The 27,774-nt window shown below is 38.1% G+C and overlaps 1 non-coding gene and 1 pseudogene across 1 annotated transcript; both read right to left on the bottom strand.

The window, feature by feature from the left end:
* Nucleotides 1-505: 505 nt before the first annotated feature.
* Nucleotides 506-26,372, bottom strand: LOC111541150 (annotated as a pseudogene).
* LOC111541166 lies at nucleotides 5,239-5,341 on the bottom strand. The gene has a single exon (XR_002731209.2). It is a non-coding gene; the product is annotated as a U6 spliceosomal RNA (small nuclear RNA).
* Nucleotides 26,373-27,774: the final 1,402 nt, after the last annotated feature.

The following is a 27,774-nucleotide window of genomic DNA, read 5'->3' as shown; positions in this document are numbered from 1 at the left end:
GCACAGAGCAGGGGCTGAAAAGAAACAAGGAAGGAGCATCCAGATGTAACGTGATGGGGAGAAGCAACCCGGCAGAGCCTACCAGAGGTCCAGAGGTCATTACAAAAGGATGGAATGCTCGAAAGGTCTTCCAGGTTCCAACCTTGCTGTTCACCTTCCTCACTTGGTATCCTTTCCTGGTTGAATGCATCCACTCCCTGGAGTAGCAGAAACTGAGAGTGACCTCCAAATATTCACTGTTCTCCCATATTTTGTTTGTACACCAGTCTGTAATTTTTAATTAAAATTAGCTAAAACATTAAAATTTTAACTAAAATTAGCTAAAAGATATTGCACTTTTCAAGTGTATGACTGAGCTTAATAATGTTTAATCATGGCTTTATTAAGTGAATACTTGGGTCTTCAACATTAAATTCAACTTACTTCACATTAATGTTTGCAAATACATTATCATCAATTCTTACATATTTCATATCAACTAACTTGAAGTGCAGAAGGCTTGCACTCAAATAACTCTTCTGAGGTGACAAAGAAGCCCAAGACTTGAGCCAAGTCTCGAACCAACAATGACCATATCTACACTGGTGAACTCATAAGAAGGAACTTCAAGGTTGGGAGGTGCAGGCCCCTTCCTAATCATGTGAAAGGCATCATAGTGTGACCCATGGCAAGGGCCGTAATAACTACCAGAATGTCCTGCAAATGCAGTGAGTACATAACCAAGGCGAATGCAAACACTTATCAGGATAACTACTTTAAGTTATGGGATATATGTGCAGAACGTGCAGGTTTGTTACATAGGTACGCATGTCCCATGGTGGTTTGCCGCACCCATCAACCCGTCATCTACATTAGGTATTTCACCTAATGCTATCCCTCCCTTAGACCTCCACCCCCTGACAGGCCCTGGTGTGTGACGTTCCCCTGCCTGTGTCCATGTGTTCTCATTGTTCAACTCCCACTTATTGGAGTTGTTTGGTTTTGTGTTCTTGTGTTAATAATGGTTTCCAGCTTCATTCATGTCCCTGCAAAGAACATGAACTCATCCTGTTTTATGGCTGCATAGTATTCCATGATGTATATGTGCCACATTTTCTTTATCCAGTCTATCATTGATGGTGATAGACTGGATAAAGAAAGTGGCGTTTCTTTACTTGTTCTAAATCATGCTGTGGATCCTACCAATGGGGCCTTTCAACTGCAGCTTCCTAGTCAGTTTCCTTCTTGGTTCTGTGGCCCACAAACAGGAGTTTGCCTCTTCCTTTGAAAGGCATATTGTTGCCTTCTGGAATATCGGATAACTTGGATTTGATTTCGACATGACCAACACATCAGCAGAAGCCCTCATGCTGGGAACAAACTGGGGGAAGACATTGTTGGCACCATATGTGACAGTAGCTGTTGCAGTTAACAAATAAGAGAAGCCTTTTCTAGCCTTGCTGCTCTTTTTTGAAGACTTTGTGCTATCTAAAACTTCATTGTAATGCTACCCAGAAAAGGCAAGCACTTTGATGTCCATAAGGGAACAACTAACAGAAGCAGGGACATTGGGGCCCACGTCCTGGCCACTCAGCGGCTCCCAGCACAGGAAGGGCCGCTTCAGGTCCAGCACAAGCAGCTCCGGAGCAGCAAGCACCACGGCCCACACCAGGGGTCGCAGTGCACCTGCCACTTCATGGCACGTGGCCAACAGGATGGGCGCTAATCTACATTTATAACAGAACTCCAAGTAGCTGGGCATATATCCATCCAGTTAAATTACCACATTACCCAGAATCCCATGACTTGACTATGTTCTAGTCAATGAGAAATAAACAGAAGTGTGGTACTCCCAAGGAGTTTCTTTTGAAAGGAAGATCACAGCCTTCTTTTCTTCTCCAAATTGCAACCCATAACAACATGCAAAGATATGAATGTTAGAACTCCAGTAGCAGCTTTTGACCTAGGTAGCTGAGAAGTGAGCTGGAAAGAGACAAAACTGTCGTAGAATTATGATTCTCTCTCTGAATTATATATCTCCAAAATTATTTTAGGTGAGATAGAAATGCATTTTTGTCTTCATTAAGTCACTGTCACGTGCAGTACATGTAGTAAAATGGAAACCTAAAGTGTGGCTTTAGGACACAACTCCAAAATCAATGCTCCAAACCCTGCTTTCTTCCCAAAGATTATGACCTAGATATCCAGTCATCTTCTGGATAACTTTATCTGAATATATCAACACTCCCCAACACGCACATACACACAAAACTTAGCAAGAATAAAACACAACTCATATTGCCTCCAAAGTATGCTCTTTAAGCTATATTTCTTAGCTCAGTTTGAAGGAAGATTCAACCATTTATTTGCTGAGTGACATATCAGGGGAATCTTTTTGCTTCCCATTCCTTCATCATCTGCCAGTAACCAGCACTCCTCCTGCAAGACGTCTGGGATCTTCCTACCAGCAGCTATCACGTATTGCTCTCCCTCCCATTGTCACCATTCTGGTTTTGACCCTTACCAAGCCTTGCCTGAACTGTAGCAACAGCCTCTTAACTGGTGTGCCTGCCTCTAGTTTCAACTCTACTAACAGCTTCCTACAATCCTATATGAAAATCTAATAGCATCATTTTCCGGCTTAAAATCTTTTCATGGCTCTCATTAAGGACGGAAAAAAGCCAAGTTCCTTGGCATGGTATTCAGGGCCCTTCAGGATCTAGCCAGCACTAAGTCCCCTAAAGCAAATCCTAATATACCTCTCTTTACTCTCTTCTCCCATTGCCCACTAAAGCAATACTCACTCTCTGGAAAGCCAGGCTTTTCCAGTCCCCAGCACCTTTGTCATAGTGTTCTTGTCACCTGGAATGACTTTTCCCTTACTTACATATCCAGATAATTCACCTAAATATCCAGCTCAGGTGACAACATTGCTGTGAAGCTGTCACTGATGTCTGCCCAATAAAATTCATACATACCTTTAAACTTGTACCTTGAAAGCTGCATGGCAATTGTTTATTTGCACACTTGACTCCCATGTTAAACTGTGAAGTTGTTAAATCGAGGATTGTGTCTATTCATCTTGGCAGTCCCACCTGAAAAATAATAGGTATTTATTACAATGGTAATAATAATAATGGCTAACTCTAATTGAGAATATCCTATACACTGACACCTTTGTAAGTACTCTATTTGCATCTCAATTAATTACCAATGAGGAAGCACTATTACTATTTTACATGTAAAAACAAGCAAAGGCACAAACACATAAAGTAACACACAGCTAGAGAGTCAGGCTTTGGATCTAGGAAGCCAGCTTCGTGTCTGTGCATTTAACCTTGGAATGGCTACATTAAGATGCTCCCAAATAAGCATCCTTGTTTTCTTCCCATCTTTCTCAAATTGTCCAAGACCTTATGAGGTTCCAAAACAGATGCTAAATCTATGAGTAGAGAGTGGAGTTCAAAAGAAATGTATTCATATTTGCTAGGAAAAAAAATGGATTGCCCAATTTTAAAAAAAATGGATTGCCCAACATAAAGATTTCCAAATACAGAAGATGATCAGAACTCCCTAGGGAACTTTGTAAAATACACATTCCCTGCTGGGCATGTTGGCTCAGGCCTGTAATCCCAGCACTTTGGGAGGCCGAGGCTGGTGGATCAAGAGGTCAGGAGATCGAGACCATCCTGGCTAACACGGTGAAAACCCGTCTCTACTAAAAATACAAAAAATTAACCGGGGCGTGGTGGCAGCGCCTGTAGTCCCAGCTACTCGGGAGGCTGAGGCAGGAGAATAGTGTGAACCTGGGAGGCGGAGCTTGCAGTGAGCCGAGATCGCACCACTGCACTCCAGCCTGGGCGACAGAGCGAGAGTCCGTCTCAAACAAAACAAAACAAAACAAAACACATTCCCGGTCCCAACCAAGATCTAGTAAATCGGCATCCCAAAAGTTAAAGGAAAATTTGTTTAAAGTAAATACAAAATTTCTGGGATTTTTAAGCAATATGTTGCTATTTAGACTCAAGTCCAGAAATATATTTACATACTATGTCTACAAAATTCCCCAAACATGTAAGTCTAATTTATTAAAATGTGAAATTAGCTACCCTGGCATTGCTCATTCTCAGTGAACCCATGCTGACTCCTCGTGACCATTCCTCCACAAACTGTTCCTTTCATAACCTACTACAGAGGGCTGCAGGGTTATCAGTGTGCAGTTTTGCAGCTTTAAAACATATATTTTGTCTCCTTTATGATGATTGAGGCAACATTTTCCATTCAACAGTATTTCGTTTCTCCATAAATTCTCAAAATATTTCTGGCAGTAATTCTACAAGTTACTTCTGTATCTTAGGGTGTGATGGATCTAAATCCAGTGTGTGCAACTCATTTCAAAGAACTGGGCATTGTCTTCCTCTTAGCTATGTTTGTCCTCTCCTTTCAAAATGATAGAGAATTTAATAATGTTATTCTTTCAAATATTATTTTATGTTTATATGACTTCTTATTAAGTTAAAACATGTTTTTTAGTGTTAACTGTTTTATTCATATTTTATTTTACATTTCTTCATGTTAATTTACTAAAGAATGAGCAATTCAGACAAAAGCACTATGAGAAGGGAAGGAGCGTATATATCACATAAGATGTGGAGAGATATAGGCCATAGCTTAAATGCTTGACTTCCTTTAGCCTGTATGATACAAGTTTAATTGAATTTTGTTAGTTTAAAAAAAAAAAAAAACTGTTTTATGGACAAAGTGAGATTAGTGTCAGAATGAGAACACAGATCTTCTGATTCTTAAATTGAGACCCTTCTCCCCTTATCACCTAAGTGGTTTTCAATGCAGTATGATGCACATACAATGCAAGTTTGAGCATTTCTTGAGTTAGAATGATTGTATCCGACAACCAAAGTTCAAAGGCAGAAAATATCTTTTACAAATAAAGTGACTCTGGGCAAGTCCCCCATCCTCCCTAAAACCCAGTTCCTCATCTTAAAGTTGTCCACATCTCATATTCTCACTATTTGTGTTGAATCAAATAAGTTAACACATATAGGGCTTTACATAGTGTCTAGGGATATTATTATTAGTCAGATGATATCCCTTAACATGAATAATAGAATGGCAATGACAGAAATAATTCTTGGCATACTTATCTGGTCTAAAACAATAGAACTTGTTCTATTTTCTGAAATCTTCCTTCTCATCTTTCTTAAATGTAATTGCTATATTTATTTTCATTTATTTCTTTTAAAATATGGAATGCTTTTTATGAATATGCATGTCATTCCTGTGCAAGAACCATGTGAATCTTCTCTGTATCCAATTTTAGTATATGTGCCGCCAATGCCAGCACTAATGGACATATTTAATTATATCTATTTTTATATCTCACAGAATTTTATGAAACAGCATTAGTATTTGGCATTTTGAACTAATCAAAAGCAGGATGCTTAAGAATTTAACTCAAATTAACATTAACATTGCCACTTTCACAGGGATGGTATAAAAAGTTATGATGTTACTAAAGACTCAGCTGGATTCCTGTCAGTGCTAATAATGCTTGAACTTCATCAGTTATTAGTGCAATTTAAAAATGCTTTCAACATTTCCTCACAAACCACACCTCCTCCTAAATAATTCCTCTTGATCATTCCAAAGCATGTCTTTAACGTGCTGACTTCATCAGCTCATCAGACTGAATAGGACAAATGAGGAGAGGAACTTTGACCCCTCTTCCAGTCACATATAATCAGAATGCAGAGCTTCTACGTTCTCCAAAGAGCAACAAGGGATTTACTTATAAGAAATTCCCAACTGGGCGTGGTAGCTCACGCCTGTAATCCCAGCACTTTGGGAGGCCGAGGTGGGTGGATCACCTGAGGTCAGGAGTTCGAGACCAGCCTGACAAACATAGAGAAACCCTGTCTCTACTAAAAATACAAAATTAGCCAGGCATGGTGGCACATGCCTATAATCCCAGCTACTTGGGAGGCTGAGCCAGGAGAATTGCTTGAACCCAGGAGGCAGAGGTTGCGGTGAGCCGAGATCACACCATTGCACTCCAACCTGGGCAACAAGAGTGAAACTCTGTCTCAAAAAAAAAAAAAAGAAAAAAAGAAAAAAATAATTCCCAAGCCCCTTGATATGAGACACAGTATTGGGTCTCCAATTATTACAGAGCAAATTAAGCTTTATTTCATTTAATTTTTATTAAATCCATCACTTAATGTTTTAAAGTAAGTAGAGTGGGTGTTTTATAATATGGTTGCATTGGGGAGACAGCAAATGAAGAGTGTCCCACACAAATATTGATGGAGCCATCGCTTTTCTAAAAATTAAAAATCAAGACTTGAGACAGTGTAGTACTGAATTTTTGTAATTAACTGTGATAAAAGTCTAACAATCAGACATTTCTCTGCAGTAAATTTTACATCTCCCTTAAAAAATTCATACCTTGTCCATTGTGACAGATCAGAGGAAAAGTTTGAGGGTTTATATAATGCGTTAAGTATGAAAGTTATCTAGCTTCAAGTAAAACTACTTTTTTATTCAAAAGAATTCAACAATAACCCTTCAAATATGATTGATCATTAAATCCATCAAAGACACAGTACAGGACAAAATTTTTATCACTACCTAGTAAAATCTGTCTAAAGAAATTCAAGTGAAAAGAAGGCATGATTAAAGTATTTCAATTCTCTTTGGGGGTATGTAAATGTAGGTCAGTATGTTTCAGTAGTCAAAAAGAGGTTAACACCAGCTCTAGACTTATTCAAAAGGTCCATTCCAGGTTATAATAATTTTGATAGCATGGTATTAATTTCCCGACATCCCCCCCACCTCGCCATTTTCCCAAACCTTGAGAAAGCCTTCTGATTCTTCCCATATATGCCACTTTTACAAAGGAGCAGAGCCTTTGAAAGAAAAACATTTTTGGCTCTGTTAATGCTAGTGTATTCTTCCAGCCCAGTATTCAGTGTTCAGGACTGGACAGGCAATTACATGCAAATTTGTTGGGAGCTAGGAGGTTCATTTACTACATTCAACCCCATAGAGGAAGATCAATAGAAGTGCAAAACTTAATCCTAGATGAAAGCACCATGTTCAGGTAATGGTTATAGAGTTAAGGCCCTCAGAAGAATGTTAGGAATCAAAAGGGCATGCTAGAGAAAGGCATTATGCATAGTGCTTTTTTGAACCATATGGGAAAGACAACAGACAAAGTGAACCAAAGAGTTGGAACACAAGAAGGTAGACACGCAGTTCAACACAAATTGTTAGGGTTTTTCAAAAGATATGAATAAGGATTGGACCAATTAAAAATGGCTGCCTCGAAAACCTTTTGTTGGCTATTTAAAGAATAGTGGGGTACAAACAATTGCTCAAACGTAAACCATGCAAGCCATGCTTGCATTTAACTCTAAACTAAAAGGGGGACTCTTTACTGCTAGTTTTCCTGTCTCTTAGTTTTTGTGTAGGTTTTCCTGATGTCTCCCCCTGCCCGAGGCCACATACTTTGTTGACATTTAATAAAAGTTATTGAGCAGTTCATAATAAATATCAAGAAGAATATATACATTAAGAATTATCGTCGATTTCATGGAAGACAGATAACGGAAAAGAACAGGGTGAGAACTAGTTTGTGTTGTAGAGGCTAGTGATTGTTCTGATCAGTTGTTAAGTAATTTGAATATCACCACAGAGTATGAATGGGTATGTAGCCTGCATTACCAGGGGAAGATAAAAGTCCTTAAAGCATATAATTAGTCTTCATCAATACTAACTATCAATGTCTTCAGAAAGAATTCTGGGGATACTTGACCCGGTGTCCAGTGGATTTTCAGAGGATCCTTGAGTTATTTCCAAAATTCTCATGCACCAACTAAAATTGCATGCCAATTTTTATGTACGTTTTGCCATTTATTGTTCCCATTTACTGAAGAAAGAAGTCTTTAAGAAGATTTAGAAATTTTTTGAAACAAACAAAAAAAAACAGGGTCTCTAAGGAATAAGAAAATTGGCCAACAATTTCTCTGTAGATTAATCTAGGTCCCCTAAGAAGGAGATGTCAAAGACAAGATTAAACATGCAAGGACTTTATCAGAGAAAATGCCTGTGAGAAGAAAATGGGGGAAGAATAGGAAAGACAAAAAGACTCATTAGATCAAGATGCAGGTCTGGCCCTGAGAGAAGAGAGGAGAGAAATCACCCCCAGACCATCATGTGGTCTATGGAAGATTATAGGAGAGTTCCTGAACCAAAGTTGGTCATCAGTGGAGTTTCATGTCTCACAAGAACAGGTATGCCTTGGTTATCTCTGCCATACTCACTTTTGGGGAAACAGGTGGGAAGCGTGGCCTCAGCCCAGACATGGCAATGGATTTTAGAGCCTAGCAGCTAGGGCCCTTCATCAGTCTTGTTTGCTGTAGTTGAAAGTCTGCAAAGCACATTTCTTTTGATGCCCCCTCCCCAAACCAACACACACATTCTAAGTCATGTTATTGGTCAACTCTGGTCTCCACCCAGCCCATACACTTGTTCAGGAAATCAGACTGAATTACATGCAGTTGGAACTAGTCGCTTACTTTCCTCATGTTTCATTGTCTTGATCTATATGATAATCCCAATTTGAAACTTGTTTAGATATCTAATCCTTTAATACATTCTAGACATACTACCAGGTTATGTCTTCATAATTTATTCTTGCTTTTATTCAAAACTGAAAAAAAAAAGATTTCTCTCTTTTTCCACCTAGTTATCTTTGAATTAGGCATTCACAAATAGAGTTCAGAGTTCATTATGGTAAGATACTATATTAGGTGCAGTGTAGAATATGATTAAACACAAGCTATTAACTGTATAATCCCAGATTGAGTTTTTTAAACTGAATGAGAGAGGCAGGCAGGAAAGAGCATGACCAATAGATAAAATTCCATAAGAAAGCCTCAGCAGTCACAACCTAGAAACATAATGTATATGCCTCAACATGATTACTTTGGTGAATTACAATGTCATTTCAGAAAACCGCTCTCATAGTACTTTGATAATGATACATATAAGTGATACATTAAAGAAAAAAGTATTCTGGCTAGAAGGCCTTAGTTTAGTGACATTGACCCAATTCTGACTTTGAAGTTTACAGTAGCATGCTTAATCTATGTTACTTAAGGGAATCTAATCAAAGACAGTTATTTCCATGAGAAAATTGTCTAAAATCTTGTCTTAATTCTCTGTATTGAAACGTAAAGAAGGGAGAGAAAGCAACTTCAAGAACAATAACAATATAATTTAAAAACAAATAACAAACTAGAAAAGTATTTACAGTACACATTGCAAATCCTTAATTTATGAAACACTTTCACAAACCAATAATAAAATGAGAAACATTCAAATTTTAAAATTGGCAAAAGCAATGAATACAAAATGTGCAGAAGAAATACACACAGATCATATATGAAAAAAATCACCTTCACTTATAATGAATGAAATGCAAGTTACATAATAAGCTTCCATTTTCATTTATATAACTAACAATTCATAGAAATAATAAAATTTACCATTGTTAAGGATATTGGGAAGCAGTTCTCTCCTGGAAATAGTTTGAAATTTCTGTTGAAGGCAATATAATACACTAAAGGCCTTAAACAAGGTCTGTTTCTGACCTACATTCTACTTTCAGAAATATAGCCTAAAGAAACATTACAGATATGTAAAAAGCATGTAACAATATTTAATAAATGGATTCATAACTATAAAATACAGGCTTGTTTAAGGATATTACTAAAATGAAATATTACATAGCCATTAAAAATCATGTTTGGAAAAAATATTAACATATGACAGATAACATGTTTCAATAAGTTTCTGCATTAGTTTGTTCTTGCACTGCTATAAAGAACTACCTGAGACTGGGTAATTTATGAAGAAAACAGGATTAATTGACTCACAGTTCCACAGGCTGTATAGCAAGCATGGCTGAGGAGGCCTCAGGAGACTTACAATCATGGCAGAAAGTGAAGCAGAAGGAGCCACGTTTTACATGACCAAAGAAGGAGAAAGAGTGTGAAGGGGAAGATGCCACATTTTTTTTTTTTTGTTGAGGTGGAGTCTCGCTCTGTCGCCCAGGCTGGAGTGCAGTGGCCAGATCTCAGCTCACTGCAAGCTCCGCCTCCCGGGTTCACGCCATTCTCCTGCCTCAGCCTCCCGAGTAGCTGGGACTACAGGCGCCCGCCACCTCGCCCGGCTAGTTTTTTGTATTTTTTTAGTAGAGACGGGGTTTCACCGTGTTAGCCAGGATGGTCTCGATCTCCTGACCTCGTGATCCGCCCGTCTCGGCCTCCCAAAGTGCTGGGATTACAGGCTTGAGCCACCGCGCCCGGCCGATGCCACACACTTTTACACAATGAGGTCTTGTGAGAGTCACTGACTATCTTGAAAACAGCAAGGAGGAAATCCACCCCCATAATCCAATCACCTCCTACTAGGCCCCTCCTCCAACACTGGGGATTACAATTTGATGTGAGATTTGGGTAGGGACACAAATCCAAACTATATCAGTTTCTAAATGAAATGGCAGGTTCCACTTTTGTATTTTGTATCTACATTTCTATTGATTTTGCAGGACAGTTCCAAGATAATAATAATTTGATGGCAGCAAATTTCTGGTTTCGATTAAAAGTTCTGCTGTAGGCCGGGCACGGTGGCTCAAGCCTGTAATCCCAGCACTTTGGGAGGCCGAGACGGGCGGATCACGAGGTCAGGGGATCGAGACCATCCTGGCTAACACGGTGAAACCCCGTCTCTATTAAAAATACAAAAACCAGCTGGGCGAGGTGGCGGGCGCCTGTAGTCTCAGCTACTCCGGAGGCTGAGGCAGGAGAATGGCATAAACCCGGGAGGCGGAGCTTGCAGTGAGCTGAGATCCGGCCACTGCACTCCAGTCCCGCGACAGAGCAAGACTCCGCCTCAAAAAAAAAAAAACAAAAAAGTTCTGCTGTAAAATCAATAGCTCCATGCCTATTACTTGAAAAATATGCCAGACAATAGAGTTTTTGACAATACACCAGTGCTTATTTTATGTGAATGTAAAGAACATATGGGCAGGGATATTATTCAAATACTCCAGTCATGATTTATCAACCCCAAACAAATAGCCAAGCTGATAGTGTGAAACAGACTATGGAGGATGACCTAAAGTAAACTCTTAGAAAAGAGGACCCAGTATGACCTGGTCAAGTGCAGAGAGAGGGCCAGCCTCACAGTCAGCAGATTCTAGGAAGAGTCCTGCTCTGTCACCCTCTAAGGATGGAGCCCTTTTCATCTTTCAACTTCAGTTGCCTCACCAGTAAGATGAGGATACTGCCCTCCGGAGAGGACTCATATGAAGATTAGGGATGATGTATGTAAAGGCTTCACCCTTCCCATATCTAACAGAAGGTCGGTATTTCTGAAGCACTAGCAATTAAAAGTGATTTCATCACTTTTAAAAACAGGAGTAGTCCTACTGAATTACTAATGGAGCCACAACCCTATCCAGCCAGACTTAAAAAAGGATTCACAAGGCAAATAAGCAAATGGATGTTTATTTCACCCAAGAAGATAAACTTCAAGAAGAAAACCTCAAAATTTGTTAGTGGTCCTACCAGTTTGACCTGGATTTATTTATCATCATGCACTTGGAATTTGGGGATACTGCATGCTCTGTGGACCTTATCTAGATGTGTATGCCTTTGCATTGTTTTCAGAAGAAAAATCATCTAATGTCCTATCATTGCCTATATGATAATAACTAGCGTGATTTATTAAGCAACTATTATGTGTCAAGCCCTCAGTTGGATGCTCTACATATATAACTTTATCTACAAAACTCTTGCTAAGTATGTACTATTCCCACTTAATAGATAGGAAAATGGTGTCTAAGGAATTAAAACTCTTAGACCAGGAACGGTGGCTCACGCCTGTAATCCCAGCACTTTAGGAGGCTGAGGTGGGTGGATCACCTGAGGTCAGGAGTTTGAGACCAGCCTGGTCAACGTGGTGAAACCTCATCTCTACTAAAAATACAAAAATTAGCCTGGCATTGTGGCAGGCGCTTGTAATCCCAGCTGCCTGGGAGGCTGAGGCAGGAGAATCACTTGAACCCAGGAGGTGGAGGTTGCAGTGAGCCAAGATCACGCCACTGCATGCGGCCTGGGTGACAAGAGCGAGACTATGTCTCAAAAAAAAAAAAAAAAAAAAAAAGTGTTCACGGTTATTTTAAGAGTCATATGTTCTTTTTTCTTTTTTTTTTTTTTTTTGAGACGGAGTCTCGCTCTGTTGCCCAGGCTGGAGTGCAGTGGCTGGATCTCAGCTCACTGCAAGCTCCGCCTCCTGGGTTCACGCCATTCTCCTGCCTCAGGCTCCCGAGTAGCTGGGACTATAGGCGCCTGCCACCTCGCCCAGCTAGTTTTTTGTATTTTTTAGTAGAGACGGGGTTTCACCGTGTTAGCCAGGATGGTCTCGATCCCCTGACCTCGTGATCCGCCCGTCTCGGCCTCCCAAAGTGCTGGGATTACAGGCTTGAGCCACTGTGCCCGGCCTCATATGTTCTTTAGCATGGCACACAAGGCTCTTCACAACTTTGTAACTAGGCTGCAATTTTCTCGTGCATAAAATGTTTAAAAGACAATAGTAGTATCTGGGATGACAGAGGATAGTGGTGAATGAGGATCACCTTGAGCTGCGTTATTTGTGGGAAACTTGATAGAGGTAGGGGAATCAATTGGTCCTTGCATAGAAAAGATTTAGAGAAGCAAAGAGTAAGATATGAACCCCATGTATGACAGGAAAAAAATGATGTTCTCAAGCAGCATCAGTGGCCCAGATGGGGAAAGTCCAAATGAATTTGTAGTGAACTAGCTCCATAAAGAACTGGAAAATATTCAGTAAATGGTGTTTGTAATTGTAGATCATATTTCTTGCAAGGTTCAAAATTAGAACCCAAACTGTGATATCAATATATAGAGGGAAAAAATAGGAAGATATACAAGTGCTAATCCGCTTGCCAACTCTAAAGAGAATAACAAGATTGCAAATAATGCTAATTTGAGCAATACATTGATAGATTCATATAAGCAGATATATCTGTAATTAATTCAAGTAAAAATGTTTTAAAACTCCATGCCATATTTCTTATTACAAATACACACCTTTTTCGTTCTTAATGTCTTCAAAATAGAAGTGCATCTTAGAGTCAAAGGTACCTTAAAGTCACTGTAACCAGGCAGCACTCTTGACTTAGTTATCTTCTTACTCATGAGCAAAGTTGGTTGCTTTTCTTGGTGGCTTACCTGGCAAACTGCAACTTCTTAGTTTTCAGCCAACAAAACATTTAAGGACCATTAGAAAAAAAAAATATGAGCTCTAATAGTTGCTTGAAATCCTTCCATTGACATTTTCTGGGAAGACTGTGTAGACATAAAACTAGTGAAAAGTTGTCAATTACTTAGAATTTAATGCCAATGACAATCGTGCAATAGTCCTGGAAATATCCTGACTCACTAGTCCACTTCATGCACAGAAGAAAACACTTTGTGGAAAACATGGATATAAGTGATTCTGAGTTGAAAAATAATTCAGAAGAGTGAAACTCTGAATTTGAAGACAGTTTGGGAATACCTTTAATATACTTTACCTCTGTTTTCCCTTTTTTGAATGTATAAGAGTAATATGTGATTAAAACTTCTATATCTGAATCAGTCTAAAGAGCTCTATCAACAAGTATGAAATAAAAATTCTTCAGTAATAAGAATACATTGTGTCAGAGTTTAATTAGCATTTTTTTATGTCTTGGTATAATAAATGGTGTTTTGGAGTTGAGGAAATAAAGCACTAACTGAAGAATACCTTTAAATGCTTTCAAAACTCCTTAATTCCAATCAAAAGAGATGGAAACCCTGTCAAGAATAGTGGTCCATCAGCTGGTGAACGGAATAAATAATGCAGAAATTGTACAGTATAATTATCCATTATTATGGCAAACATGTTCCTTTAGCCCCAAAATGAGTAATCCTATAATGAATTTACTCCAAAGTATCTAAGGTGAGTAAGCAATTCTTTTGTAGTAAACTACTTGCTGCTATGAGGTAAATCAACTCTTCCAGACACCATTTAAAAAATCACTTCTTACAAAGTACTAAACTGTACGCTGATGTTCTAGGCAGTTAATTTGCCACACAGGAGAATTTTTCTCCTGTGGGGTATTTTATTCCTCTTACCTCACATGGATCATGTAGAGTCTAAGAAAGGCATCTAGATTACTGTGACTATTTAAATTTGTGCCATTTAAATGAAACACACTGTGAGGTTCATAACAAAAATAAGTTGAATTGAATATTGTTAGAAAACTTGGTAGAATTTCAGACAACAATTTGGGGAGTGGTTTTTAGTGTTTTGTTATTAAGGAAAAAAATATGAGTAGGTTTAGGGTTTGATGCTTCTTTGACTCTAGTTTCTTACAGAGTCTCTGTTTTGATATATATTTTATTACCTGTCCTCTTTCTGTTGCTAAGCAGATGGAACGTGTTGCTATGTGACATTTTACACGACCACTTTTATGCAGTTTCAACAATAATGACCAGGGGTCATGAAAACATAATCACACACACACTAAAAACTGGAGCACTTACCTTTTTGTTTCTGGAAAACTACAAATAATATACTCAAAATAGTTTCTCAGGGTATAACACTCAACGGTAATATATTTATTAAGTAAGTTTTTTTCTATATATCACTCCTTTGACAGTTCACAAAGACCCAGTATAAACATCGTCATCATATTTCAGGTAAGAAAAATGAGACTATGAAAAGTCAGATCAAATGAGAAATACATGGCAACGAGGGGAAATGAGTTCTATTCATTGGATTTTTTAACCCAGAAAATATCAAAATTATCTCCAAAGCAAAGGAAAGCTGGAAGTTTTACACTTGCACTAACAGCTAATTTCAAGGTATATTTTTACTTCCTGTAGCTCTAGGTGCTAACTTTAATCTTTCTTACTCTTTAATGATACTTACTAATAATGTTGACAGATATCAGTCACCTGATACTGAGTTCTACTAGGTAGCCAAATAAATGTTTCCCTATACCAGCCCACAAAATCCTCACAACAGTGGAAGATTATGAAGAATCCAAGACTCAGAAATCTAAAATCAAGGTCATTGAATAAATAGTGGAGTCAGGATTAAAAGTGACATGTGCTGACTTTTCAACCTACACCTCTAGGCCGGGCGCGGTGGCTCAAGCCTGTAATCCCAGCACTTTGGGAGGCCGAGACGGGCGGATCACGAGGTCAGGAGATGGAGACCATTCTGGCTAACACAGTGAAACCCTGTCTCTACTAAAAAAAAAAAATACAAAAAACTAGCTGGACGAGGTGGTGGACACCTGTAGTCCCAGCTACTCGGGAGGCTGAGGCAGGAGAATGGCCTAAACCCGGGAGGCGGAGCTTGCAGTGAGCTGAGATCCAGCCACTGCACTCCAGCCTGGGCGACAGAGCCAGACTCCATCTAAAAAAAAAAAAAAAAAAAAAAAAAACTACACCTCTAACCACTACACTGTACTGTCCCAGCTGCCAGGTCTTTCAGAATTATCAGAAGTTTCTCTTTCCATTTGAGTATAGGTTGTTCTTTCATACCTACAGTTTTAATTAATGTTTTTCATTCTCAAAGAACACAGTACAAGTGCGTTTAAAAAGCAATAAAACATTTGCCTGCAGAAGGCATGGTAAATAGCTGGAAGAATAGAATTGAACTGGAAGACAATTAGCATACAATGACAATAATGCAGGTATATGTGCATGTAATTAATCGCTCTAGAACACACGAAATAGAGAAAAGCCAGTGGCCAGGTATGTGGTTCACTAGAATGAGCATTGCATCAGGGACCCAAAACCTGATTTTTGGTCCATTTTTAACATGCATTTATTAACTATTGAATAGATGCAAAGAAACATTTGTAAATATCTGTAGTTTAAGAACCGCAGCAAAATCAGTGCTTATCTCTGGACCATACTGTTAAATAGAGCATTAACGTGATCTGTGGAGTCCCTGCTTCCCCCCTTCCATGAGGAACTACTTTCCTAAATCTGTTTCTCATTCCCTTTGTTTCTTTGTAATTTTACTACACAATTTGCATCCAGAAACAATGTGTTGCTTAGTCGCTTTTAATTTAGCACATAAACGTTCCTATATTCATCAGTAGTATTATGTGACTCGCTTTTTCCTTAACATTAGATTTCTGAAACTCATGCATGTACTTGCTTGTTGTTACTTGTGGCTGCAGTTCATTTCCTTGAATTTCTGCATGTATGTGGATACATCTTTTTTTTTTATGACTATACCATATTTTTTATCCATGCTCATTTTAATGGGCATTTTCATTGCTTCCAGTTTTTTGCTAGTATAAAAGTTACCAGCCTAAAGATTTTAGCCTAAAGAGTTTCCTATCTTTCTTATACAAAAATTTCTCTAGACTATATCCCTGCAAGGAAACTGGCTGGCTCACAGGATAAGCATGGTCAACTTTCCTAGATAATGTCTAGTGATATTCCACAGTGCTTGTACAAGGTATACACCTGCAGTGTGCAAAAGTTACAGTTGCTCCATAAACTTACCAACAATTGTTTCAGTCAACCTCCTAATTTTCACCTATCTGCTGATGAGTATGAAATGCTGTTTCATTATGGTTTTGACTTTGATTTCTTTGAAAACTATTGAAATTAAGCTTCCTTTCATTTATTTAGAAACCGTTCAAGTTTCTTCTTGTGTGAAGTACCTGTTCTAGTCTTATCGTCCATTTCCGCACTGGGTTTTCTTTCTCAGTCTGATTTGCATGCATTCCTTATGTGTCCTGAATACTAATCAATGTTTAGCTATGTGTGCTACAAATACCTTCTCTCAGTCAGAGGCATATATTTTCACATTCTCTGTGAGGTCTTTTTATGAACAAAAGTTCTAAACATTATTGAAGTCAATTTTTCAAGTTGGTGGTTCTTTTTAAAGACATCTATCCTTACACTAAGGTTATATGGATCATCTCATACATCATTTTCTAAAAGCTTCAGTTTTGCCTTTCACGCTTCAGTCTTCAATCATCCTAGAACAGGTATCTGTGTTGTATAAAATATGAGGCCTAATTTAACTGTTACAGTATATGGATGGTTCCAGTGTCATTTGTTGAAAAATGTATATTTTCCTTAGTGCCCTGCAATGCCATCTGGGTCATAAATCAAATTTCCAGTCATGTGAGGATCTATTTGGGGCCCTCTGTTCAATTTAATTATTGTCTTTATTAGCCCATTTGGTGATATCATGTTGTCTTAATTACTCTACACTTACATTAATTCTTGGTATCTGGCAGAAAAATTTCTTTACCTAAGTTTTTGGTACTTGACCCATGTCTGAGTTCTACATGGCTCCTGACTTTTTCAAATAAATTTTAGGATCAGTTTTAAAGCATCACCAAAAATATTATGTTATGAGTTTTAATGGAATTTTAATCTAGGTAATTTTTATTAAAATTTGCATCTTTAGGATATTGAATTTTCGTGTCCATGAATACCATAGAGTCCTCCATTTACATAGGGCTTTTCCAATGTGTTCTCACAGAACTTTATTATTTTCCCTGTAAAAGTCATGCATATCTTTTACAGATTTTGTTCTGAAAATGCTCTACATACTTTTGCTTTTATAAATCACATTCTCTTTTTAAATATTGCTTACTTATTTTTAAGTTATTAATAGAAATGTATTGATTTTTGTACATTGATTTTATATCTAGCCACCTTGCTAAATTATCTTGCTAATTCAAGAAATAATCTGCATATTATTTTGTTTTCTGCACAATTATATGCAAATAATTACCATCTCTTTTTTTAAAATCCATATATCATCACAATTTACTTATTTATTTATTTTCGTCTTTTTTTTTTTTTTTTTTTTGAGATGGAGTCTCGCTCTGTCGCCCAGGCTGGAGTGCAGTGGCCAAATCTCAGCTCACTGCAAGCTCCGCCTCCCAGGTTTATGCCATTCTCCTGCCTCAGCCTCCCGAGTAGCTGGGACCACACGGGCCCGCCACCTCGCCCAGCTATTTTTTTTTTTTTTTTTTTTTGTACTTGTTAGTAGAGACGGGATTTCACCGTGTGAGCCAGGATGGTCTCCATCTCCTGACCTTATGATCGGCCCATCTCGGCCTCCCAAAGTGCTGGGATTACAGGGTTGAGCCACCATGCCCAGCCCTATTTTTATCTTAATGAGCTGGTTAGAATCTCTAGCGTAATGTACATAAAAAATAGTAATGGTATGAAAATTTTCATGTTCTTGATCTTGAGTTAATTTTAAATTAACTGCGAATTATTCCACTAAAATGCTGCATGTTATTTGAAGATAAATATTATCTACTTTTAGTCTGCTAAAAGTTTTTATAATGAATAGATTATAGATCACGAATTTTATCAAAAGCTTTTTCCTTCTACTGAAGTGGTGTACTTTTCCTCCCTTTATTGATAATAAATTAGAATTTAATTTTTTCCATGTAAAGCAAGCCTTGTATTCCTGGAATAATGCCAGTTTAGTCCAGTATTCTTTTTTACATAGTATGTGATTCATTTTATTAATGTTTTGTTTAAGAAATGCTCTTCTCTACGTGCAAGATCAGACTTTCTAGTCCCTACATTCATTTGTATGAAATTTGAATAATTTATTCCATGAATGTTACATAATCCACATTGACTAAGTCAACTGGGAATAATGTTTTGTTTCAGTTTTGTTTGTTTCTTTGTGAAAAGGGGAAGTTTTTAACTGCTGAATCAATTTCTTTAATGATTATAGGATAATGTGATGATCTATTCTTACTGCATTAATTATGGTAAATTATATTCTGAAGACTGTTTCAGGTCTAATAAGACTTCAGTGTTAGCAAAATTTTGTTTATTATTCTTTGATTATGAAGACTGTGCAGTAATATCCTCTTTTATTTCAAAATTATTATTTTTGTCCTCCCTTTTCTTGATCAATTTGGCTGGTGGATTGGGATTGTCTTTGTAAAGAACAAAGTTTGGTTTTGTGGGTTCTATTGTACTCTTTTATTTTATTGTAAATTCCACTTAACCTATTTTTAGGTTACATTCCATTAGGATTTCTTAGTGTTATAAATAAAAGTCTTAGCTCATTAATGTTCTTTTTTTCTCTTTTAATGTATAGTATTTTTGGTTTTGTTCTATTCTAAAAATTTTCTAATTTTTATTATAATTTCCTATTTGGCCCATGCTTTACTTAAAATTATGTTTGTTTGTTTGTTTGTTTTGGGGTGGTGTTGTTGTTTGTTTTTTTGTTTGTTTTTGAGATGGAGTTTCACTCTGTCACCCAGACTGGAGTGCAGTGGTGCAGTCTCGGCTCACTGCAGCCTCTGCTTCCCAGGTTCAAACGATTCTCCTGCCTCAGCCTCCCAGGTAGCTGGGATTACAGGCATGTGCCACCATGTCCAGCTCATTTTTGTATTTTTAGTAGAGATGGGGTTTCACAGCTTGCCTCGAACTTGTGACGTCAAGTGAGTCACCCGCCTCAGCCTCCCAAAATGCTGGGATTACAGGCATGGACCACTTTGCCTAGCCTAAATTTATATTTCTTGATCTTCAAATGCCTATGGTTTTGTTGGTGATAGTTTGCTGTTGGTTTCTAACTCAATTGTTTAGTGCTCAAAAAAAACTCTGAATGAGATAAATCCTTTGAGTTTGTTGAGTCTTATGTGGTGGCCCAGTATATGATCTTTTATTTCCATAAATAACTTGAGATAAACATGGGGTTCACAATTAGCTCTGGTTAATTAAGCTCTTTAGGTCTCTATCTTTACTGATTTTTGTTTTTGTCTTAATCTAACAAGCACTAAGACACAATTACTATAATGATAGACTTGAGTATCAACGTCTCTTTGCAGGTCAGTCAATTTTTGCTTTATATGTTTTGAGGCTTGGTTACTAAGCACATATAAGCTCAATACACACACACACACACACACACAAACACACAGACAACTTCTTGTTAGCTAGAAATTTTTATCTTATAATCACTCCTTATCTCTAGTTAGCCATTTGATTTAATGTCTGTTTCCTCTGACATCAATAGAACTATCTCAAATTCCTTTGACTAGTATTTACCTGGTTACTTCTAAATACATATCTATCTATATATATATGATAATATATAAGAAGTATATAAAAGTACAGACATATATGTGTGTGTATGTACATATGAAAGAGATATATATTCTTCATATATGTATATGTTTGTGTATGTACATATATATGAAAAAGATATATAGATATCTTTTTCTCTCTGTCTGCTTTTAAGATCTTCTGTTTGTCTTTGGTGTCTTGAATCTACACTATAATATCTCTATGTGTAGATTTCTTTGTGACTATCCTATGTCATTTATTATGGTCTCTGGCTTTGAAGATTGGTAACCTTAATATCTGGAAAAATTTTCAGCCATTATTTATTTAATGATTGCCTCTTCTCCATTTTCTCTCTCCTTTCTTTAAGGACCCTAATTCATTTTAATCTCTTTCTCATTTTTCACCTGTTTTTCCTTATTCTGTATTACAAATACTCCTAGATATATCCCTATCTATCCTAATATGTATAATCCGTTTGTACCATTTGTCGAATGTTTATTTTCAAATATTGCCCGTTTTCTTATTCCTAAAAACAAACTATATTTGGTTTTTTAAATCTACTTGATCATGAAGTCTCTTGCTCATTTTCAATTCCCTTTTTAATCTTTAAACATATTGATAATGTATATTGTATTCTCCCTGCCAGATAACTCTAATATCTGACGTTTTTGAGATCGTGCCAACCTTTGTTTACACCAAGCCTCATTCACTGGGCCATATTTCCTTGTATATTTTGTTATACTTGTATCTGAATGATGAGGTTCAGGGCATGCTACCTCAAAACATGGCACCTTGACATTTGAAAAAAACAGCAGAAGCAAGAAGGTCTCACCGACCTTCTGCCATCAGGTCATCCAGAAAAGAATTTTCTGAACTTCCTCCAGAGTACATCATAAGATATTGAGGAAAGGATTAAAGACACGGAGTTGCCAAGAAGCATCCGAACAAACAGATCGTGCTATGTTCCCCCCGGTTTGTTACCATTAGAGCATACCCTTTTGTCCTCCAATCATACTTCTGCAATAGTCATTCATAAAAACAGATTTCCCTGTTTCTTTGTGTCTTCATTTCTGAAGGCTCCCACCTCATGTAAAAGTTATAAATAAATTTGTATGCTTTCCTGTTCTAATCTGTCTTTTGTTATAGGGGTCTCGGTCACAAACCTTGTAATGAATGGGTGAGGAATCTTTTCTCCCATACATGAGTTTATCTTTCTCAGCATCAGTCTTCACTTCTGTCAGATGCCTGGTCATACTGGTAACAAAAGTACACTTTAAGTTAAATTATTGGCTTGAGGTTCCTGAGACTATGCAGGTATAAAATTCAGATGTGAGTTCTCAGGGTAAACTCTCTCCCTTATCCACAGCCAACACCAAGGTTCAAGACAGGAAATTGCTCCTTCTATCAATGCTACCTGCTTCCACACATACAATCCAGGACAGGGACCAGATTTAATTCTAGCGACTTTTACAATGATGATGTAGCCTATTGGGGTCCCAGTTTTATTCTGCTGATCTCTTACTAGATTCTTGTCCTCTCCCCGCCTCTGTGGGAATGCAAAAGCCAAAGCTCAAGGTTATCTGGATTCATCAAATACCTTCTTGGTTGAAAGCAGCTTCCATGCTAAGTTACCTCTCCAGATCCCTGCTTTCACTTAGTTCTTAACCTCTGAGTAAGTTGTCAAATTTAGCAAATAAAAATGCAGGATGCTCAATTACATTTGAATTTCAGATAAATAATTTTGTATACATGTTTCATGCAATATTTGAGACATACTCATATAATAAAGTTATTTATTGCTTATCTGAAATTCAAATTCGACTGGATTGCCTGTGTTTGTTTTCTGGCAACACTGCACTGAAGAAATTCTTATTTTCTTGCCAGTTTGTTGATGTATCTAGGGAGCCTTTTAAAACTTAAACAGCATTTTTTGCCAGGCGCGGTGGCTCATGCCTGTAATCCCAGCACTTTGGGAGGCTGAGGTGGACAGATCACAAGGTCAAGAGATCAAGACTATCCTGGCCAACATGGTGAAACCCCATCTCCACTAAAAATACAAATATTAGCTGGTGTGGTCACGTGCACTTGTAGTCCCAGTCCCAGCTACTCAGGAGGCTGGGGCAGGAGAATCACTTGAACCCAGGAAGCGGAGGTTGCAGTGAGCTGAGATTGCATCACTGCACCCCAGCCTGGCAACAGAGCGAGACTCCATCTCAAAAAAAAAAAAAAAAAAAAAAAAAAAAAAAAAAAAAAAAAAAAAAAACGTAAACAGCATTTTTGTTGTTTTCTGCAAGAAGGTCAGTCAAGTTTGCATACTGCTAGAAGCAGAACTCATTTTTGCTTTTCTCTTACCACCTATCCACCTTATGAAACTGAGGAAGTCACTGACCTCTGTGAACCTTAATCACTCACAGTATTCTGACTGCATATCCTGAAATTTGGAAAGGACCTTGAGATCATCTCTTATAATCTCCTTATGTTAAAATACAGAAAACTGACACTCAGACAACTAAAACAACAAGGCCAATATTATACCCAATTTAGCATCAGGGTGGAAACCAGAAATCCTGCCTCCTCACTTATTCAGCATTCTTTCCATTCTACCATGTTGACCGTGAGGATCAAATGAGCTAAGTAATATCAAGGCACTAGGCAGAACATTGAAAGTACATAAAGCATTAGAATAAAATTAAGTATTCAAAATGATTTTGATTACAGAGTCTAACAAAAATTGGGTAGCTTAAATGTGAGATTTACTATGGAAAAATATTTATGGAAGGAACCTCATAGGAATATAATAACATATTTATACATTCTTCCCTTCTAGGAATCTTAAACATAACAAAGAGAATTTTCTACAAATATTTAAAGAAAATGATATTAAAATAAAATATCTGGCCAGAAATATAGTATATTAAGCAAGAATTTTTGACCTAGAACATAATATATTCTCCATAGCAAATAAGACAAAAAGCAGAACTTAATTAGCAAAAGCCCTCTCTTCTTTTTTCCTTCCTCTTTTCTTACAAAGAAATGCTTTCAGAATGCTTAAGACTCTCACCATGCTACTTTCTTTGCTACAATCAGTGCATGATTGCCACTCAAATTGCTATACTGGTCCTTTTTCCTCTAGCTCTGCATAAAAAGAAGATGCAGATGAATGGATTTTCTGTGGGTTAATTTATTAGGAGTGCAAAGCAATTATCAGCAAGGTAAATCATGGAACATGAAGTACACTGTTACATGCTGGTTGCTGTATAATGTAGGTCCCTTGGCCACAAATGCAATTAAAGTGTTATATTTTATTCCTTTTAATTTTATCTCCTAGTCTATCCTTGGCTTAACCCAGATAAGTTTAAACATATGTCAATATATGATCAATAGGTAGAAGTGTATATTATTTACCACAAAATAATTCTTTATTTTTGGTGATATGGGATAAATTTTCATGGTATTATAGCATAAATCTACAAAATGGGGGTTAGAAAATTTAACCATAGGACTCCATTCCCAGGACATCAGCTTGTCAGTTTCTTGTGTGGCTGTAATCGGGTGAAATTATATTACTGTCATGTGACCAGAGACTGGAGGGAGGTGAATTAAGCAGTGCTTGCAAATGCCTGTCACATGAATAGTATCTAAATCTTCTGTTTTTAATTTTAAAGGGCAGGTCCAAAGACAGTCATGTTTACCAGGCTTTCAGGACTCAAAAGAAAGCCCTGACAGCAGAAGCAAGCCTTTAACCTCACAGACCAGTCCAAGTCTGAATACTATGAACATGATAGAAAGGCTCCACTTCAACAAGGAGAGTGGGGCTAAAATCCCAGTCCTGTCATAGCTAAATCTGGTCATTAGGATGACTAATAATTTAAACCCCCTTTCTTCAATCCCTACAGTGAAATTCTAGTACAACCTGTATCACGCTGGATTGTAATGTGTCCTCATGTGTCTCTCTCCCTACCAGCTCCATCTTTAGCTCTTTGATGATGCTGAATGAAGGACAATCTTGTAAGAATCAGTGCTCCCCTGCTCAGAACAATTTAGATATTTTAGCAGCTCACCAATAACCAAGGCTTTTATTAATTTTTTTTTAAAAAAGGTTTTCATGGCCCTTTGTGCCATGATTTAGAATTTGACCTTGATTCAGTTTTCTCATTGTTTCTCCTTGCCTCAGTTTTCTCACAGAGTGGTGATAACAACTGCCTGGTAGGATTATTAATAACACATGAAAAAAATATCTATTCTGTAGATTAACAGAAGCTATTGTCATGATGGTGGTTATTCTTTGTTCACCAAGAGCTATAAGCCAACAGCAATATTTAAAATGATACCTCCGAGGCAATACATCAGGAAATACCAAGAAACAGGCCATTAAACTTGAAGAAAGTGACAAAACGGTACCAGTAAAGTAAGTGGTCAGAAAAAGTAAGGTTAGAAAGAAAAGATGATTGGATAAAGTGAGTCTGTATTCTGAAACAACACACATGGGTTAGAGGAAAGAGGACGGAGGCTGGGCCCAGTGGCTCATGCCTGTAATCCCAGCACTTTGGGAGGCCAAGAGGGGCGGATCACCTGACATCAGGACTTCAAGACCAGCCTGGCCAACATGGCAAAACCCCGTCTCTACAAAAATGCAAAAATTAGCCAGGTGTGGTGGCATGCATCTGTAGTCCCAGCTACTCGGTTGGCTAAGGCAAGAGAATTGCTTGAACCCAGGAGGCAGAAGTTGCAGTGAGCTGAGATTGCATCACTGCACTCCAGACTACATGACAGAGCAAGACTTTACCTCAAAAAAAAAAAAAAAAAAAAGATGATGGCAAATGTGAGACCATAGGGATTGCTGGGATTCAGTGGGAAATTGTTGATTTATTGTAAAGAAATGAGGTGGGAAGAGGTGCTCTATTAAAAATAGTGTAAAAAGCCCGGCGCGGTGGCTCAAGCCTGTAATCCCAGCACTTTGGGAGGCCGAGACGGGCGGATCACGAGGTCAGGAGATCGAGACCATCCTGGCTAACACGTTGAAACCCTGTCTCTACTAAAAAAATACAAAAAGCTAGCCGGGCGTGGTGGCGGGCGCCTGTAGTCCCAGCTACTCGGGAGGCTGAGGCAGGAGAATGGCGTGAACCCGGGAGGCGGAGCTTGCAGTGAGCTGAGATCCGGCCACTGCACTCCAGCCTGGGCGACAGAGCGAGACTCCGTCTCAAAACAAACAAACAAAAAAAAAAGTGTAAAAAACACAGTAAAAAAAAATACTGTCATGAGGTTGAAACATTCCTATTTGTCCTAATGAACAATTAGAAACTTTCGGGGATTCTGGAGCAACAGAGTAAGGCAGAGAAAGTCAGTAGTTTGACCATCATTCTGGCACATCTGTAGGGGAGGAAAAACATATTTTCCTCACCCATCTCGAGTTCATGGCTAAGGTCCCTGTAACAAAAGAAAGATTAACAAGGGGAAAGCATACCATTTTATTAATGTAAGTTTTTCATGACACAGGAGCCTTCCAAAGAAAATGAGACCCAAAGAAATAGTTAAATGTGTGTGTTTTAATGCTAAATTTGAAGGGTGGATAGTCGTGAAGAAACATAATATGACAAAAGCAGTATGATCTAATGGTAATAAACTGGGGAAAACTTAGCAGGGCCTGTTTGTTCCGATTCTTCTCTGTGACCCTTTGTCTTCAGAAATAAGGATAGCCTTTTCCTCTGGGTATAGGGAGGGTACCTCCCACATGAAGTTCTTATGAACTGCGTCAGAGGAAGGTCAGAAAATCCTCCCTAGGTTTTATGACCTGCTTTGGGGGAAAGGTCAGGGAGACCTTCCTGCTTTTGTGGTTTTCCCAAATTCCTTTAGCCTAAAATATTCAGGGATACTATATCCTGGACCCCAATACATGTTTATATCTTTTTTTTTTTTTTTTTTTTTTTTTTTTTTTTAGCTTACTTGGTTCTGTTACAGAAAAGGTCTTGGAAAATGGAAGAAACCCACCCGAAGGCTGCTGCCATCACACAGATAAGAGGTGGCGAAGGCGGTAGGTGTAGTAGGTGACTGATTCTGTGATGTATGCTCAAGGGTGAAGAAGATCAACATCTGTTCAGACTGTTTCTTCCCTAAACCAGCTGAATCCTGAAAATACAAGCAGACGCCTTCCCTGTAGCAAAAGTCTCTGTCCATAGTGATAGTGTAAATGCCCCACAGAAAGAGTTAAAATTAAACTTCTCACATTTTAGCACCTCTGTGTGAATACACTTGCTTGTTTGTTTTTCCTAAAGCAGATGCCCATAAGGGATTGTCAGGAAGGTGGTAAGAGCTCTGAGCCCTAAGTGGGTGGCAACCATCACGAGAAGGACATTAAAGGGGCGGCTGGGGGTGTTGAATGTTGGTTCTCTTCTGCAATTTTGCCTGAGGCTGCCTTTGAGGATGTTAGTGCTGACCATGACAATAAAACTCTGAATAATAACTAAATGTGGTCGGGGGAGAATTAAAAACTAATGTTAAAATAAGCAGTGATGCTAAAACAGTGTTTGTCCAAACTCACCCTTTTGCTTTTGGGGGAATTCAGTTATTGTGCATGCCCCTGCTCCTTTGTGTGAATAAATTTTTAGCTTCAATTCAGTTCTGCATTGCACTTCTATTACACAAATGTCTCTTTGGCTTCGTCTGCCTTCCTTCACTTGAGATAACCCATCATTATTGTCTCCACTTATCTATGAAACATGTGTTTTATGTTTAACTTGCATGTACAAATTGAAGCGGGTTGTCAACATTACTATGGACTGATATATTCTAAAATAAGTAGATGCAATGATATTGCCTCAGTGTTGTAAGCACCCTCTTTGCATCTGCAGCTATCCCCTCTCATGCTAAATTGTGTTCTTTTGAATAATTTAACGCTTTTGTTATTTAAAATGTGATGTATTCATGCTTTGTGTCCTCAATGCCAGTGAAAGCTCTTAGAGGCTTTATTCACCTCTATCCCTCAGCACCCAACACTAGTCTCTTTACTTAGGAAAATACTTGAGTTTTTCGGGCTTAACTACATATTACTCATTATGGATGGGAGTGCTTGCTCTTTTTAGGGTTGATAATTTTGCACTGTATGATACTTTAAGTAATTATGTTTATAATCAATTAGTGAGGGCAGGGGATGAGGGACTCTCAAAACCACTTTTGAGTGCATAGTGAAACATGATTAAATCAGATTCCACAACTTCGACATTTGTGTACATTTGAATGTGATTCGTGCATGGAGCTGTTGAGTCCCCTGTTCATCAACTTGGGGTACAAAATAAGGTTTCATATTCAAAATGAATTATTTTGAACACTCACGCTCTCTTCATCTTGCTCATAGCTGAATTCTTTTCCAAAATGCAGCTCTCTAAATGAGTCCTGGGGACCTCCAGGAATTCAGTCACCATTCCTGACTCTGTTCCCTCTATTGCTTGCCTTTTGTCGACCATCACATTGTTCCCCGCACATCATACTCCTGCGGCTGCATGGTCCATTGAACCATGACATCAGCACGTCCTGCTAATTCTACCTTTAGGTTCTAGGCTGCAACTACCCTCCTAATTTC

Source organism: Piliocolobus tephrosceles, chromosome 5 (assembly GCF_002776525.5).
Source record: "Piliocolobus tephrosceles isolate RC106 chromosome 5, ASM277652v3, whole genome shotgun sequence".
NCBI classification, from domain to species: domain Eukaryota; kingdom Metazoa; phylum Chordata; class Mammalia; order Primates; family Cercopithecidae; genus Piliocolobus; species Piliocolobus tephrosceles.
Note: the sequence above shows the minus strand (reverse complement) of the source record. Positions and strands in the feature narration are given on the sequence as shown.